We start from the raw sequence: 17,626 nt of genomic DNA, 5'->3' as shown, positions 1-17,626 counted from the left end.
AGCCTTGTCTGGGCAACATCTAGCATGTTCAGTTGATCTAACTGCATCTATTTGGGTCCAGCTGTAGGTACCTAAGAGAAAAGAAGCCAGATCAGAGCTCCTATTTGAAAACATTTAATCAATCTTCAAGAACTGCATCCTGTACTTTCCCATTAGTTAGAAAGTTTAGTTTCTTTAAACATGCACTTAAGCCTCACTCATTACTAGCTGCATGTGTTCAACTTAAACCACGTGTCTTTGATTGCAGATATTGATGTTTGGCCATTTCTAGTCTCCACATCCCTGGCTCACAATACATCAGATATCTTGTGTAGATCTCTTGGTTTTCTCATAGGCTACAAAATCGTGATTGTTATTATTTTATCTGCCTGTTCACCAACTGCACTCCTGACAGTGATTCTCTATTACATCTTCCATATTGCTATGATAGTTAGACCTGTTTACAATCATGGAGAGTATTGCTACAGCAGGTATGTACCTCAGGCAAAATTCCAGTTAAGTAAAAATAGATTCAATACATTTCAGTCTAATACTCAGCCAAAAACATAATCATTATTTGATCCCCATATTGGATAATGCATTTCTACCAGTAAAGAACACAACACTGCCTTTATGCTTTATGTTGAGTGTATTTTTACATTATCATCCTAGGGAATAAACCAAACTCATTCCTTTAAGAAAATATCTGCTTTTACAAGAGTTGGGATTTTCCTTTATGTTATTTTTAGGTGTGTTTCAACAGCTCTGCATCATAACATGGAATTTGAAAGGACATCTTGAAGAGTCATTAAATGCTGCCCCCTTCTCTTGCAGGAACATCATACTATTCCTTCCATGAAATATAATCCAGCTCTGTATTAGACGTGTGTTTTCTTGCCCCCACTGCCATCAGAAGGCTGGTCCAGAACCTCATGGCTCTGATAGGTAGGCATCCAATTTGCAGGTAAAGTTTACTTGTGGCTTTTTAACAGCCATGTGTTCATGTACCACTCTTGTCATTTCACTCAGATTTGTCCTTCTGACAGGGAAGCTAGCTTCCTCAAATATTTGTGGCCATCAAGTTCCATCAAGATTTTGTTTCGTTTGTCTAACCAAACCATGTTCTTTTAAAGTCCTTTACAAGATTAGGCTCCCTTTTCCCCTCATCACCTCTCTGTGACTGTTCCAGTCTGAGTTCATCTTTCAGGAGGGAAGAATGGAAGTTTGCACAGTTGTCCAGATAAGCCCTTACAGCATCTTATCCAATGACCCAAGCTACATTGCTGTTATTGTCAAAATGCCGCTCCTGAAACTAGGTTAATTATCTCAGTTGTATTTTTCCCAGCTAAGTTCACCTTTTTCAAGACATCGGAGGATGACAAAACAAGCCAAACCTTCTGCATGTTTTATGGACGAATTTACCAAAACCCTGCTGAACTTGCAATAGGGAACCAATTTAAAATTCTGAATTCTGGACTGTGTTTTCAGCTTATTTCCTTGGCCCAGGCCATGACACCCAACTTCTGTAATCATGCACAAAACTCCAGCAAGCTCCATACATAAACATTCATTCTCTCTTGCATCCCATTCATCTCCCCTTTCATGTTTGAAAGGCTGCACTTCACACTTACCTTCAGCTGAGAAAAAAAAATAGAAAAGAAAAAGAAAGAAGAAAAGTATATAACAGATGAGCACTTCCATCAAGAAATGCTGGCAGGTGCTTGAGTTTGTGCTTCTGTTTCACAGGAAAACACAATTAAATCTTATCCATTGGCTTCTGGATCACAGTACCATAGTCCCTTCACAATTTCACTGCAGAAATTGCACCATGGAAAACATAAGCCATAATTTTTGTCTCTGGAATACTATACTAAATGCAGATTCTCTTCTCCGTGTGTCTTAAGATATCCCCTCCATTATCACATGGCTGTAATGACACTCAGGTAAAAAAAGTATTTGCTTTCAAGCAATCTGTCTGTGTGGGCTGGTAGACTGCACTAAATCAGCTTTTTCAAAATGCCCAAACACATAGTAGCTTTCATCATCATTTAAATAAACTGTTTGAACCATAGAAGCACATTTAGACTGGGGAAAAAAGTCACCTTTGCCAGTGCTGTGATAAGAAATAAATGTGAGACCTCTGTAGAGCTTTCAGTTTTGTGGAGCAGCTCCCTAATCTACTTACCAGAAGTCCAGGATGGACTGGGAAAGATTATGGACAGATCTGTTACAATTTTAGTTCAGATCAAAAGTTCCAAACCTCCTGGTTGTCTCTGTGAGGAATGTTTTAACAATTCGTGTCCATAAAGAACAATTCTGTTTGAATCCTGTCTGCCTCTGGGCCCTGCACTGGCAATTTAATTCTTGAACCACAGATGCAGTGTGTCCCAGTCTCCCCCTCATTCTAGTCAATTTATCACTTCTTAAATTTATGAACCTGTTTGCTTTTGTTATTCCGGACTTCTATTTCTAACACTGCTATAGATGTGTCTGTGAATGGCTGGGGAAGAATGTTTTAATTACTCGTGTGTCTGGGAGTTTCAGAACAACTGATAACAACTAGTGACTGTTATGGGATACTATGTGGATCTTTGGTATCTGGTTAGGGGGGGCCGAGAGATAAAGAGGAAGGAGAAAGAAGCTGAAGGGCGGCTGGGAGACAAGATTTGAAGAAGATGTTCCGTAAACTTGGTATGGTGCCCAGTAAGTACAAAGGTGGAGAGGAAGACTACGAGCCTTCAGCATGAAAGACCCCTAGAGACCCCCAGAAGAGACCCCAGAGGAGACTGCGCATGCTCCAGTAGGAGGGACTGCACCCCGGAAGCTAATTTTAATAATCTATTTTTTTTAGAAGTAGTAATGAATATGTATTAGTCTAGGAGCATAAAAATCAGCTGCTTGATGTAACTGGTGTGCGTCCTGGTGGAGCGGAGACTCCCGGTGCACCCAGCGCTGTTTGCTTACCTCTATTCCTTTATATTCTTTCAATAAATCCTATTTTTTTATTTAATCCTAATTTGAATCCTGAGCCATTTATAACATCTCCACTTACTATGCTTTGCTTCACATGTTTGAGCAGTCCAGGTGAACACGAGGTAGATGTCTTTCAAATGAAATTTACCTGGAAGAAGCTTTCCACAATTCCCTTTACAGGATGCCAGTTGCTGACAGAAAGAACCAGACTAAACTAATCCAAAGCAAATCCACCTGAAATGTGCAATCTTGGTCTTCAGCACCAACTGCTGTGCTCTACAGATCCACTCTCACTGACTGATACAGGCAAACAACCCAGGACAACCCAAATACCATCTTTCTCAGGCACCTCCTTCTATGACTTTGTTTCATTGCTGTGAAATTTCAGAAGTTTCAGAGTTGCAATTCAGTTATTCCTCAAAGCTATTGGAAATTTCTTCAAACACAACTGTGCTTCTTGAGGTAGACAAAACTGGGCTAAAAATACTGTATGTATTTAATTAGTTGCCAGAAACATGGTGTTTCTGCTGGAGGTACCATCACACAGATTCTTCTGCAGTTTGAGCAATTCTTCTTCCATGGATGGCTGGAAACTGGCAAGGAAAAAGAATAAACACAAAGCCAAACAAAACAAAACAAGCAAACAAAAAAATAACCAAGTAAATAAAACATGAATCTTTGGTAGGTATGAATCATAATATGCAATGAAGTTAGACAAGCATATGCCTGCTCTTGTTCTGGCTCCAGCTGAAAAATATATGGCCTTGAAGTGCTAAAGAGCACCTAAAGTCTCCAAATACTGAGACAGCTGTGTCCACTTGTACCAGCCAAATCACATATGACAGACTACTTTGAGTACCTTTTTGGGTTGTTCTGTGTCACATTTGGATGACAAGACTTAGGGAGATAAATGTACAAACTGGTGGGTGTAACACCATGGCAGGGGCACCTCTATCAGAGATGGATGTGCAGCAGTTTCTGGGATGAAGCAGTACAACACCTGACTAACGTACAGCAAAATAAAAATACTGGAAGCAAGTAGTATACAGCCTGATAATGCTTTGAAGAAAGATTCAGAGAGGTGGCATTAGAAGGCACTTTTAATATCACCGATGTACCAAATTCAAAGTAAAGTCTTTTTCATTTAGGCAAGAGAATAAAAATATAGCCACACATAAGCGGCTCACCACTATTATTTCATCCTGTCCCATCACACACATGCACAGGCTATGGCTACGTGTGTCTATCCCTGCCAAGAATGGTCTCCAAGGAGAGATAAATGTGTGCTATCAACCTGAAATGCATTAATTAGATCTGGGGAAGTTATTAATAGTAACCAAATTCTTTAGCAAATTTCATCCTTGCTTACTGCCTGTATATTACCCACAAACATCCATAAATCCCAAACTATTGATTGTCCTGCAAGGGTTGCTTACATTAGAGGTGCTGCCAGAGCCCTGAAGGCATGAACAGCCCTTTCAGTCTCTGGTGGCCTCTCCCAAGAACAACCTCTACCCCTGCCTATGGTTCAAATGTTTTTTATGGATGGCTTCTGGTCCCTGGCACAGCTGTCAGGGTTCTCCAAGAGTACTGCTGCTATAAATGCACTTGTTAGGATGTTTTTTCAAGATGACTTGCACAGCAGGGTCACGTGTTCCTCTGTGCAGCATGTGACAAACTTTCTGAAAATAGCTGGGTTAAAAATAAATGCATGGATTCATTTACAAAACACTGAAAATGCAAATACAAATAAAAGTCATATTCAAGGCACCAGGTCTAACCAAACATCGTCAAGATGAAAGTAAGTATACAAAGGACTGAAAAAAATAAAAATGACTCATCCTAGAAGTTCTTGTATAAGGAGAGAAGAAAGCTTCCCACAAACTGAATTTGGATGTCAGTCCAACAAATCTGTAGGAAAGTGAATACTTCTGTTTTCTCTGTTCAGCCTGAGCTACCTGGAAGCAGTCTAATTCTCCAAGAAGTGTTGCCAAATGTTCTCAGAGAATTGGGTCCTTTTAAAATGTCACCCTAAATACAATCCACATCATGCAAAAATGACAAGTCATTTCTGAAAATACCATTTTTTTTTACCTTGGAGCTTAATGATAATAACTCACAGGGGATTCAAGCAAATTTACTTTCTGAATGGCAGAACCATTAATTTAGTGCAATTCTTATGAATTCCTAATCTTCCATCAGCTAATAATGTAACAGTGGTCACATCAGATTGTGAAAAAGGTCTACCTAGCCTCAGATTCTTCTGAGAATGATTCAGACTGGAAAAAGAAACAGGCAGAATAAGTGCAGAACAATATTTAATCAACTTGCTCTTCCAACAATTTGTAGTTCCGGTACTTGGTGAGACACAGGTAGAATCACTGAAAAACACTACTAGAAGAGTGGCCCAGTAGAGGCTGTCAATTTGTATATATTGTGAATAAAAACAAGGTTGCCTGCCAGAATGTTGTACACAAGATTTACCACAAAGCAAAGCTTTCTACAAAATCTGCAGTAGGATATACTCCAAAAAAGCATATAGACTTGGGATCAAATAATGAGGCTGGGTAAGTGGTGAAACAGATGAACATATTTTTGGGAAGCAAAGCCCAGATAGCCTATATTTAATTTCTTCATAAAATTTATATTTTTCCAGTACTTTTCGCAGTACTGCTATCAAAATTAGCTTTTCTAATCATAATATATATATATATATATATATATTATAGGTAGGTCCTTATCAGAAGAAATTACTGAACTACTGTGTATCAAAGCAACTGTGGCTGGGTGGAAAAAAAAAAAAAAAAAAAAAAAAAAAGGAATTTTCCCCACTCCAAGTCTGTAACCTCAACCTGGAACCAGCTGAATCCCCATGGGCAGCTAGGATCTGCTGCAGATGCTGTCTTTGACATATCACTTGGCTTTCTTCTCCCAAACACCCCCCAGCTTCCTGCTTTCTCCTCACAGAATCCCCAAAGGAAATATCTATCAGTCGATTTTGAAGGCAAGAAAATAAGCTGTTCTTTGAACTGCCAGTGCTTGACAGGACTATAGTAGCTGAAAAAGAGTCTTTAAACAGAAAAAAAGAGGAACATTTCATGAAAGAGATGTCTCCAAATTAATAATGTCTGTACTAAAAAGCACACAACAAAGAAAGTTAGCTTAAACCAGAACCGCATCTTGAGGAAAACGTGCCTGTCTCTGCTGTGCTCTCAGCCCTGTGCAGCTCCTCTGAAGCCATTCCCAACTCAATAAGTATCAGGCAGAAGGCAAATAGCTTTGCAGCAACTGGATAAAAATTTGTTGAGACTCTAAACAAATCCTAGGGAATGAAGAGTGGACTCTACAACATGCACTCCTGGTGCTGAGAAGGAAGCACAATGGCATCGGTGTCCTTTTCCCCTTGATGTCCCCTCAGCAATGAGCTCTGATGCTCTGCATTTTCAGGAGCTGTAGAAGGTGAGATCCTCCCAAAGGGCAATGCCAGCCAGCACTGCCCTTGCCATCACCAGTCCTCCTCCTCTGGTAGGAGTAAGAGGGCTGTGACCCAGCTTCTTCTTCCCACCCCTCCTCCCCAAGATAACACCAGAACTTCTGCCTGTAGGGCTGAGAATCTCTGTGGCACGTGAGAGCAGGCCAACCAGAAAGAAATGCAACAACCTGAGCATAGTCAATGTGAAGGAACATAACTCCTCTAGCAAACCTGCACCCAACAAGGCTGAAAAGTCAGGTCAGAATTTAAACCTCTCATTTTTTCCTCCAGTATGCACAGTACCACTGCCGTGTATGAAATCGAGTAGTAAAACATCAGACAAGGAGGAATACTGTCTGTATGGCATTCAGTGCGTTCACATTCATATCCAAGTTCACAAACATTTCAGGATTTACAGAAGGTGAAACCACTCGCTCAAGGCAGTTTCCATACCTAATCATCATATCAATTAGTGGAATGAAGCAGTTTCTCAGGGATTACCAATTAGACTCTCCCAATGTTTGATTCGTTATTTTTTAACCCACCTTGAGGAGAGCACTTAAAACATATAACTTTCTTTGGTACAAGCTCCACTATGAACATGACAAGACAGTGGGAGTATTTCATCTTCCTGTACAATGTGTCCTTAACAACAAAGTAAAATCTGCAAAGATTTAGTGTGCCAAATACGACATGCTCTGTCTGAGAACAGAGTTGTATAAGTCTAAAAATTAGCTATGATATTATTATTGCCCAAGATAACAACTAAGATACTTTTCAGGCAGCAATATGATTATCCAGTTTACATTCTCTTCATGCAAGGATGAATTACATTTGCAGGAGTTACATGAACAGGGGTATACAGGGAGGTGTTCAACTTGTTTATACTCTCCATAATCACTCATTCTCTTCTCATAGCCAAGTCTATAAACGTAATAAAAGGAAAGAAAGGATAATTGGTTTAGCAGTCAACTGACAATGTACTGCATTTCAGGTTCATTTTCATTGGAAGCAGTGGCCATTCAGTAATGAAGCTAGATTGTACAAAATATAAATTGTTGTTGCTTTAGGCTTGTCTTCACTGTTGTATTAACACTAGAAACAATCCTGTCATTACTGCTACAGTAACTCCAACTCCTACCCATGCACAGAGATCTCAAACCTGCCTTTAAACTCTGTCTCAGAAATGACAAGATGACAGAATGGCTGAGGTTGGAAGGGACTTATGGAGGTCCACAAGGAAGACCTCCTAGAACTGCTTGTCCAGGACCATGTCTAGATAGCTTCTGAAGATCTTCAAGGAGGGAGACTCCACCATCTTCTGGGCAATCTGTGTCAGTGCTCAGTCATCTACATAGTAAAGGAGTGTTCCCTCAACTAGAAGCATAGGACACAGCTTCCATTAAACTAATTCGGGAGCTACAAATACAATTATTCTGTCTTTCAAATATTCCTTCAAAATGTAGCCCTTCTTTCAAGTCAGAGGGCCTCAAGTACAATGAATTTAAAGCAATAGCTTAAACCATCATCTTCATGTTGTCCAACTAAATCTCATAATCATGTCCTGAGTACCACCATCAGACTAGCCCTGTTCTACACATCTCAAAAAATATAGGGACTGCAACCAAAGTTTACCTTGAATAAGATTTGCAACCATCAAAAAGGTTATTAATCCCTACTCCAAGATCTGGTAAATGTACCTTAGTAAAAGCAGATAACCATTTTGCACAGTATTCTTTCTGTTTTAAAAGGATATTTTGGGGGCTAATAAGCAAGATTTAAATGCGGAAATCTTTAGGCTTATAGCACTAAGGAAAGAAAACTCAATATATGGAAATGCAGGGTCATTTAAAATCAGTGGGTAACTAAGGGATAGCACCCATAGGAATCCATTTGAAAGAGGTAAATGTATTTTTGTCTCCTAATCTTGACTACTAGTGATGTGCTTCTGTGTGACCATATTCATACACAGCAGCTGCAGTCAGTCTGCTCTTCCCTGAGTAGCCATGTCTGTTTTCCTAAACATAGGATAAACACTCCATGTAAGATTAAAAGTGATACGTATGAATGCAAAGATAACCATAAAGACAGAGGAAAGATTTGCATCTGCAATAGCAAGCCATGTGAACCACTGGAGGCAGGCCTATAGGGTGGAACACTTGGTGCTGAGGATCTAATCTTCAGACTGTACTGTGTTTATTATTATTTTCAAACTAACTCTAGTCTGGCCTCCTAGTATAGATGGTCATTTGCAGCTGAAGTGCTACACTCCAGCACATCTTCCAGGTTAGTGTCCTCTTTAATCAACACAGTTCAAGAGCTCTGAGACCACACCACCACACACAAAAAAATCACATCAAGTGTGGGTAACCAGGAGGTTCAGTTCAAAACTGCACTCTGGTCCAAGCAAAACATTAATGTAAGCGCACCCTCAGTGATTAACTGATGCTACCAAACTGCAGTCTTACTCCATGATGCACACTGCAATGGGGGAGAGAGGGTAAGGGAAAGAGAGGATGGAAAGGAGGAAACCACTTCAAAGTCTGGCCAACTTTGAAATCTTTTTGCCAAGAACTGAAGAACTAATCAACTAGGTCATAATGGTACCATATATCTTTTCTTCCACTGAACTGTCCAACATTTTTTTTTCTTGTCATTTATTACATTGACTATTGGTTATGCTTTATATAGAAAATCACACCTGATTTTAAGCTTTTGAAGACTGTCGGGGCACAGCTGTGAGGGAATAAGATTACTTTCAGTAATCACAATGGAGGAAAGCGGTACATAATTCTCCACCAGAAGAGCTTTTAAACTAAAAGATGGTATTGGAATGAGAGCAAAAGGACACAAAATGGCAATTAGTAAACAGAATGTGGAAAAACAAGAGATTTATAACCATCAGTGTGTTTGAACTGTGTGACTAGTTTCCAGCAGAACCCAGGAGACAGATTTTTCAGATGAAATTTAGTCATTTTCTAGAGGAAATTACTAGATATAGCTGCCTACAATGCTGGAATATAGCCAGAAAGTTCCATAATGGCTTTATTCCATAAGGGCTACATCAAATCCCAGCACTGACAAAGGTTATGAGGATCATTCACCCCAGTGCAAAAGAAGTTAACTTTCTGCTCTCACAGGAGAAGGATGGTGGTATTGCTTCCTGTCTGAATGAGTGTTAGGGATAGTCAGAGCAGCAATATTATGCAAAATTAAGTATCCAGATTTCAAGAGTCATTGCCTTCCCCCTTCTTTGGCATATAGATAGATAATCATGGGGACAACTCTAGTTTTAGATAACATAGATCTCTTACCTATACAGTTTATTATTCCAACATACCAAGCAGAAGAAATTACTGTCTTTGGGAATTCTGCTATTGTTCTGTGAACCTGCAAATGTCTATCCTTATAAACTTGAAACTATCACACATGTAGGGCTATGTTTTGGACTAGCCTCTCAGTAATGAGAGCATACCAGATCAGTGACCTATGACACTACCTGCACTCACAGCATATTCAAGCAATATTGCCTGAAGATTACTTCATTTCTAATGCTTTACTTGCTTTCAAATGTTGAGATTCTAATTTTTTAACTATATGTAAAACTACTAATTATAGCATATGTGTGTGTATGTATAGATATAAATACTCTTTCTTTAATGATTTCTTGCAAAGTTGCTTTGGAAATGGAAAGAGATCTACCCTGTTGCTTGGAATTAAAAAGATACACTGGACTGTTGTTATGGAAATGTTTTGCCCTTCTTATAAATGCAATTACATGAAAACAAAAAGCAAGCTGAAAACTAGAAAATGATTTTCTGTATTATAATATTTCAAAAGGATATATTGGCAGTCCCTGTGAGATAACAGACAAAGAGAGCAAACCAGGAATAGCTAATTGCTAGATTTGGCCTACAGTAAATATCAAAAATGAATCAAAATACAAAAGGTGTCAGCTCTACCATCACAAGCTTCTATTCTTGCTATCTTCCTTTTCAAAACTGGTTCCCTTATTATTTCAGTTTAATTCAGCTATTGCATACACACATACAGGGCACATAAAACCCTGAATACCGTGCATTTGTCAAAACAAACAACGAAAAGTCAAAATGCATATTAATATTATTCATATTTCATTTTATACAAAAAAAAAGTGTTTCAATAATGGGGGAGGTCTATCATCACTTTTAAAGTGCAAAATTAACTTTAAAGAGGAATATAATTATGAAACACAACATTGAAATTCTTTGATTTTAAAAGATCCACGCTTGTGCTTTATTTCCTCCTTATTAGATAATATTATTCATTAGCTTCTGCAAAAATTATTTCAAGTAGTCTGAAAGCACACTTTAAAAAAAATGAATAAGTTTTTGTCCCCAAAAAATCATATCAATATAGACACATCCAGTGATTTTCACTAACTTTACTGTCACAGATTGTAACCACCCCCTGGGGGGAACATCTTACATCCTTGGCAACCTATAGCAACTAAATAATTAGGTACGGTGATACAATATTTCAGTCCCTTCTCTCTGTTTTGAGGAAAAAACAATTTTTAAAGTCAAAAACCTGGGAGGTGGTTTCAAGTCACAACCAGAACAACGTATTCATTGAATAAATCATTACCATCATGATTAACATCTCATTCATTCCCTCTATCAACGTGCTGTCTGTAACTATTTGTGTTATTATTCAGCTGAATGTTGATAAGTTTGCTTCGGTTTAAGATTTCAGTGCTTTACCTTTCACCATCTCTTTCTTCTGAAAGAATTAAAACCCAAACAAATACAAATCATTTCCTATGCATGCTCACACTTTAATCTTCTTTCAGTACAGTTTGCTTTTAACTACTTTACCTCCTGCTTCCATACTGCTTATGATTTCAAAAAACCACTTATGCTTTAAGAACCATAGAGTTTACTGGGCATAGTTATCAGCACAGCTTCTGTCTAGCGTTTGAATTTGTATTTACAGTCCAACATTTGTTCTATTCCTTGTGGTAGCAGAAATACCATATGCAAGACAGTTCCCCAAGGAGAGAAGAGGATGTGAGTACCTGTGTGTGTGCACACATTGAATGAACCACAAATAAAGTAAGCACAGGCAAACTTCTCACAGCCCCTTATCATGGGAACATCCAGACCTTCCTGCCTCCATTGACTACACATCCATGCTTATTACCCATACATAGCTAGGAGCATACATTTTTTGTGCACAGCTAAGTTGACTCTGCTAGTTTATTGTACTGTAAGTTCTCAAAATATCTACCAGGAGAGGAGACGTTGGACTGCTGAAGAGAATTAGGGTACCTGTGGTCTTATGCCAGGTCAGATGCTAGGGCAGAACCCTGATTCTTTTGGTGTCAGGGCCCATGACCCATGTGTTGGGCCACATCACTTAATGTTAACTTCAGACCATTGGGAGATTCTTCAAATGTGAGGTCCACCTCTCCTCTGACAGTAGCACTAAAGCAGGGGGACTCTCTGCAGTGTTCTCAAAGTGAACTCTGGTGTTTTCTTTAAATGCTACAACCATGCATTTTCTTCCTCATCCCTCACAATTGCATTGTTGCAATGATTCTAGCCCATAACTGTGACACATAATTAACCTTCAGATTAACTAGAAAACACTCTTTTTTCCAGATTGGTTAGTCAACATGAAAAGCTGTAAATCCAGTAAATGTTTCAAAGACATTCATAAAATCTACAGATCATTTTAATGTCAAATCAGTTTTGTAATGCTTAAATAATGAGGTCTTGTGTTCAGCAGTGACATCATACCAAATTTGTAAAGACTCCTGCACTTAAAGCCTTGCATATGTTCTTATTAGGATTCTTTGAAATAAGGAGGCATGTAAGTCTCATTAAAGATAATTGGTGTTGAACATATAGTTACTTTGGAAGAATCTGCTAAGGACCTACCTGTATCTTTAAGTACCTAAATATCTTTAAAATTTGGGCTGTGGTGAACACAAGTCATTCACATCTCCTGCAAGTATCATTTTTATTTTTAATTAAAGTGGCTGTGAAATAACATTACTGTTAATCCCACCGGTCCTTTCAGTGACCAAATGCCAAGAACTGCAAGTTCCGAATTAGCACTGTGAAGGTGGGATGGAGCAGCACCAAAAAAAACCTGCCTAATGACAGCTTGCCCTGGCCCAGTGCCCTTGGGGCATGCCATTATTGGGGGAGGAAGCAGAGAGATCAGGCCGTTCTCCTGCCTCTTACCCTACCTGCTGCAGCCCTGCAATATGCTGGGGAGTCCATCAGAACCATAACCCACAGCCCAGAGTTCTCTGTCCCGCACTGGTGGTCTCTTGCTGATGTCAGAAGTGGGAGAGATTAGCTGGACTCCATGGACAGTCTTATTAATCCACCCATGTATCTAATTATTGTCACTGATACATAAGTTCAGGTTTTTGCATCAAATTAATGAAGAATGATTTGAGAAAGGTAGTTTACTTCTAATCTGCTTATGCTTAATTATGCCAGGATACAGCCTTGACAAAGGAGGAGGAAAATCTTTTTCAGTGGGCAGAGTTGAATTTAATTCTAATGAACAACAGACATCTTGCTGCAAGAAGATTTCAATGGGGTTGTTTGTAGTGGCTAAGTGTTCATAACACACTTTGTCCCCAAGGCTACACTAATTTCTAGAGGCCAACCTTTCTAGGTTGACCCAGAAGCATGCAAATAGGACACAAGGCTTTCATTTTTTTAAAAGACCCTGAATACAAATTCATTAAGAGAAAGAGTAATTGCTTGCATGATGCTTATAGGATAAACCTATAGGAAGGTTTAGGAAGGAAAGAGAAGAAAGGTTTAATCTCTTTTTTAAAAGGAGGCCAAGAGCTCAATTTGCTGATGTCTGCATATGGGAGCTATTGCTCTCAGGGCATGTTATACACCCTTTGTATGGCACCTCCAGCTATGACATAATGATCTATAGACACTGTCATTTTTTAGGAAGCTGGTCTTAGAAAAAACATTCTTACTATCCTGACCTGCTCTCAAAAATTTCTCCCTCTCCTCCCTGCCACTGACATCAAGAAAGCACTGCCTTTTCCATAACCAAAAAAGAATAGCACCAAACAATTCCATGTGGTTCAAAACCCTGCCAAATGTAAAAACAGTTCACACAGATGACCAAAATATTGTTATTTCAGAATAGTTACAAACTATATATTGATGTGGTGGTGTACATAACCAGGTAAAACCTTAGCTTTCTCACTGAAGAACTGATGAGGATAGTCTAGCTGGTAAAGGACCAGCTTAGTCAGCTTGGTCTAGAAGCATCTCCAATGTTTAAGCAGCTCTACTACCCAACAAAGATGATTTTCAAGAATCAAGACTAAAAACCCTATTTCAGCCGTTGGAAGTGGATTTACTAATAAATAGGTTATGATTTGTTCTCTGAATTTCCCAATTCATTTAATACACATGTAGTGAGACAGATAAATTTTAAACTAACCTGGTATCAATCCCTTCAATATCTTTTACTGGTTAGGTAATGAATTTTGCAGGATCTATTTTCGGTAATCAGGAAAGCATATGCCACAGTATAAACAGAAATGCAAAACAAAGCATTGATTCACCATATTCTGAAAAAGATACATACATAAAATGAGCATATGCTTCCTTTCATAGACTTAGCAGCTCACCTGACTACCTCTGCATATCCTTTGGATTAAAAAGAAAAAAAAAAAAAAAAAAAAAAGGGGGGGAGACCAGCATATAGAGAGATATAGAGAAGTATTTTTCTGCCACACACAAGAAATCAGCAACATATCAGGGAACCAAATGCAGACCTTCAAAGCATCACACAACTACTTGTCATACCATGGCACACCTGATCTCCTGCTGATCTACACTTAAAAATCTCTAGTCTCTTATAGTATGCCATAACTCTCAAGATTTCTCCTCTTCCACTGCTAACACTCCTCCTGCCTCCTGCTTCAATAGTGCCAGGCATGTCTGTAGCTCTCCTACTGCTTAAGTAAATTATCCCCAAAGCAACATCTCCGATAATGGTTTAGCTTAAAAATTGTGGTTCCAAGAGTGGAACAAGGGCTTTTTTTTTTTTTTTCCACCTGTTCAACTACCAACCATAAAAGAAAAGCAAGTCTTTCTAAGGACCTTCACAACTGCCATACAACTACTAATATCTACAGTGTCCTCTACTAGGAGAAAAAGTTTGAGCTGAAACTAAATGTTGAGATCCAAAAAGTGAGCTGCAGAAAGAAACTAGGTCCCTTCACCTCTGAGGTGGTCTGTACCCAAACCTCCATCATGAAAGCATGTGGTGAGAGTAGCATTCAGCTGCCAGAGAGATGAGGGCTGAATAAGCACTGTACATGACATTTTTTTCATTATTATTTTAATTCCATCCCTGTTTTCCTCTCTCATAGCTTTGTATCATCATGTGAAAGTCCGTTCATTTGACTGAACTACTTATTTTTGTGTCTTCAGTGCTAAGGCCTATACACTTCAGAATTAAGTGCATAGAACTCCAGGGCTTTGTGAAGCAACCTATCAATCAGCTATTGTCACCACTTATTTATCAGTATTTTTCTCAGCCTCAAATTGCCTACTTTTCTGCAGGTATCCAACTCAGGAAATCCAGTCTTTGCACTGTATTAAAGTAGCATTTTAATGCACCAATAATGCCTGAAGTTGTTGTCATTGTAGAGTGGAAAAAAACTTCTGGAAAAGAATAAAATCTTGCCCTATGCATTTCTCATTTCTAATAGTCTGCTTTTGAAAGTACAAGCATTGTTGAGCAGTATAAGATGGAAAATACAGCTGTAATAATTGAACACTAAAAACTTTTTTTTTTTTTTTTTTTTTTTTTAACGTAAGGAGAGAGCAAGGCTAACAGCACTGAGCTCCCAGGATTTTTTGTGATGACATTGCTGATGAGTTTACATAAATTTCTGTTTTGATTGCACTCATGAAGATAGTGATGCAAGTCCAAGAGAAACCTGAACTGAAAATCATAAACATTTCCTTGTTCTATTATTCTTGATGTAATGTTTACTTTTTCACTAATGATATCAACTACTCCAGTTTCAGCTAGGACAGATCTCACCCAATAACCACAACCTCTGCACTTCACTGGAGGATCAAAGGAACCAAATAGGGTCACATCTCTAGTTCCAAAAGATTCTGGCCCCTGAGCAGACCAAATATTTACATTTGTCCTACCTAGTGCTAGCCTGATACAAAGTGAAACCACAGTGAAACCTCTAGACTAAGACAGTCATACAGTTTGTTTTCAGTAAAGAGAGAGAATTTTTTATAGCAAATCTTTCCATCTCTTCTATGATGCCTTGGATCACTTTTGAAACCACCTTTTTTGTTAGTCAAAGGAGAGAATTTTGATGACAACTCCAAATGGACATCTAGCTAAGCTAAGGAAATTTATTATTATTTATTTTTTTTCCTTGGGTTACAACAACTTATTCCTGCCAGGACAGCTAAGGAAAGGAATAAGTTACTGGGCACATCTTCTCAGCTGCAAGCCTGGAAAAAATGGTACTGAAGCTACTCATTGGAAGGAAGGGCATTCTACAGCTTGGTTACTTCCGGGTTTATTCCATGGCAATACTGACAGAAAAAATAAATAAACAAATAAATAAATACTGGGGTCTGCTAAGACAGAGAAGGAGAAGATATTTCACTGTTGTCAAAGAAGAGTGTTGAAATACAGAGAAGAATCTGATGTCAGGCCATATGCAAGCAGAATTAATTAAAGTTATGTACCTTTTTAAACTTTAAGTCTATCTAAGTAATAAGTAAATGCACGTTTCTGTTAACCTTTCCTTTGGCCAGCTGCAGCTGTTTTACCAAAGCAGATTATCTGCCAAAGGAAACGGACTGCAGAAGCTCCCTCCTAAACGGTAGGTTTAAAACCATGGAGAAAAAAAAAAAAAAAAAAAAAAAAGGCTGATAAAAAGGCTGATGCTTAGATGAAGTCTCTCTTTACGGTCTGCTTCCTTAGACTGAAGGGGCTACAGAGATGCAAGTGCAAAACCCAGGTGCCCACAAAGGCTGTCAGTGCTCCTTGCCTGTTCTGATAGCATGGTCCCTTTCTACCCATGACTACTGCAAGGGTGTCAGAGAGGAGCTCTGCCAAAAAAAAAAAAAAAAGAGGTTGACTGGCTCTCTTATCTCCTCCTTTATCATTGAATTTAATCTCACATTTTGGAAAGTTAAGCATAATCCCCCTGATTTAAGCAGGATAGATGAACTCCATTCAAGAGAACAATAGGTGAGTCTTAAACATCTCCTTTTCCCAAGTTAGCTTGGTAAAACATAAAAGAGTGTAAAGTCCATTTATTCAAGTAAGAAGTGTTTCCTTGGTTATAGATGTTGCAACTATCTTGAAACTACCTAGAAATTAACTGTTCAAAATTTGGATGACATTAATTAGCCCTTCAGAAAGGAAATGTGTAATCTAGTGCCACAACCATGAATGGCAAGCTTCATGAACAGTAATTTACACAGGGCTGCAGCTGCAAACATAAAAGCATGAGTGCATGTACAACACATACATTTTTCTACAACAAACAAACATTCAGGTTTCATATTTTAAGCCTTTGAACCTCATCAAGACACACAAGAAGCAGAGACATCAAAACACCTTAGATAGCTCAAAGTGTTGTAGCTACTTAAACTGATTTCAAGAGCCTGTTAAATGTCTTCTGAAATTACCTAATGATATATTGCATACTTAAAAATCACAGCTGAAGATGGGTCACCTTCTTGTCCTGGTATACATGGAGCCACTCAGGGACATTGTGTTATTTCTAAAGGCCTTCATGGGCTTTTAGAAGACCCTTGTAGCAAGCAAAGACAGGGAAGAGCAGGCCATGGGCAATGGACGAGCTTGTTCTACTGTTTTGTTTCCTTTTGGATGTTTGATGTTTCTGGATTTTTTGTCATTGGGACATTTCAGTGAAAATATCTTTGTGCCATGGTAATCTGTGAAGATGTAAGGGCTGGGGCAAGAATTCTGCCCACAGTGATTTGGGCAAGATAAAATCAGAAGTGCTGCTAAACTCTCTTAATTATTTTTCCAGAGTCATCAAGACTTTTTCTGGCATAAAGCTGCATAGAGTTCTGGAAAGTGGGAATATTTGGAAATGGTAAAATCAGTGAAAACTGCGGTCTTCTGGTTCAAGTAATGATTTTTATTTTA

This window comes from Aythya fuligula, chromosome 2 (assembly GCF_009819795.1).
Source record: "Aythya fuligula isolate bAytFul2 chromosome 2, bAytFul2.pri, whole genome shotgun sequence".
Taxonomy (NCBI): Eukaryota; Metazoa; Chordata; class Aves; order Anseriformes; family Anatidae; genus Aythya; species Aythya fuligula.
Note: the sequence above shows the minus strand (reverse complement) of the source record.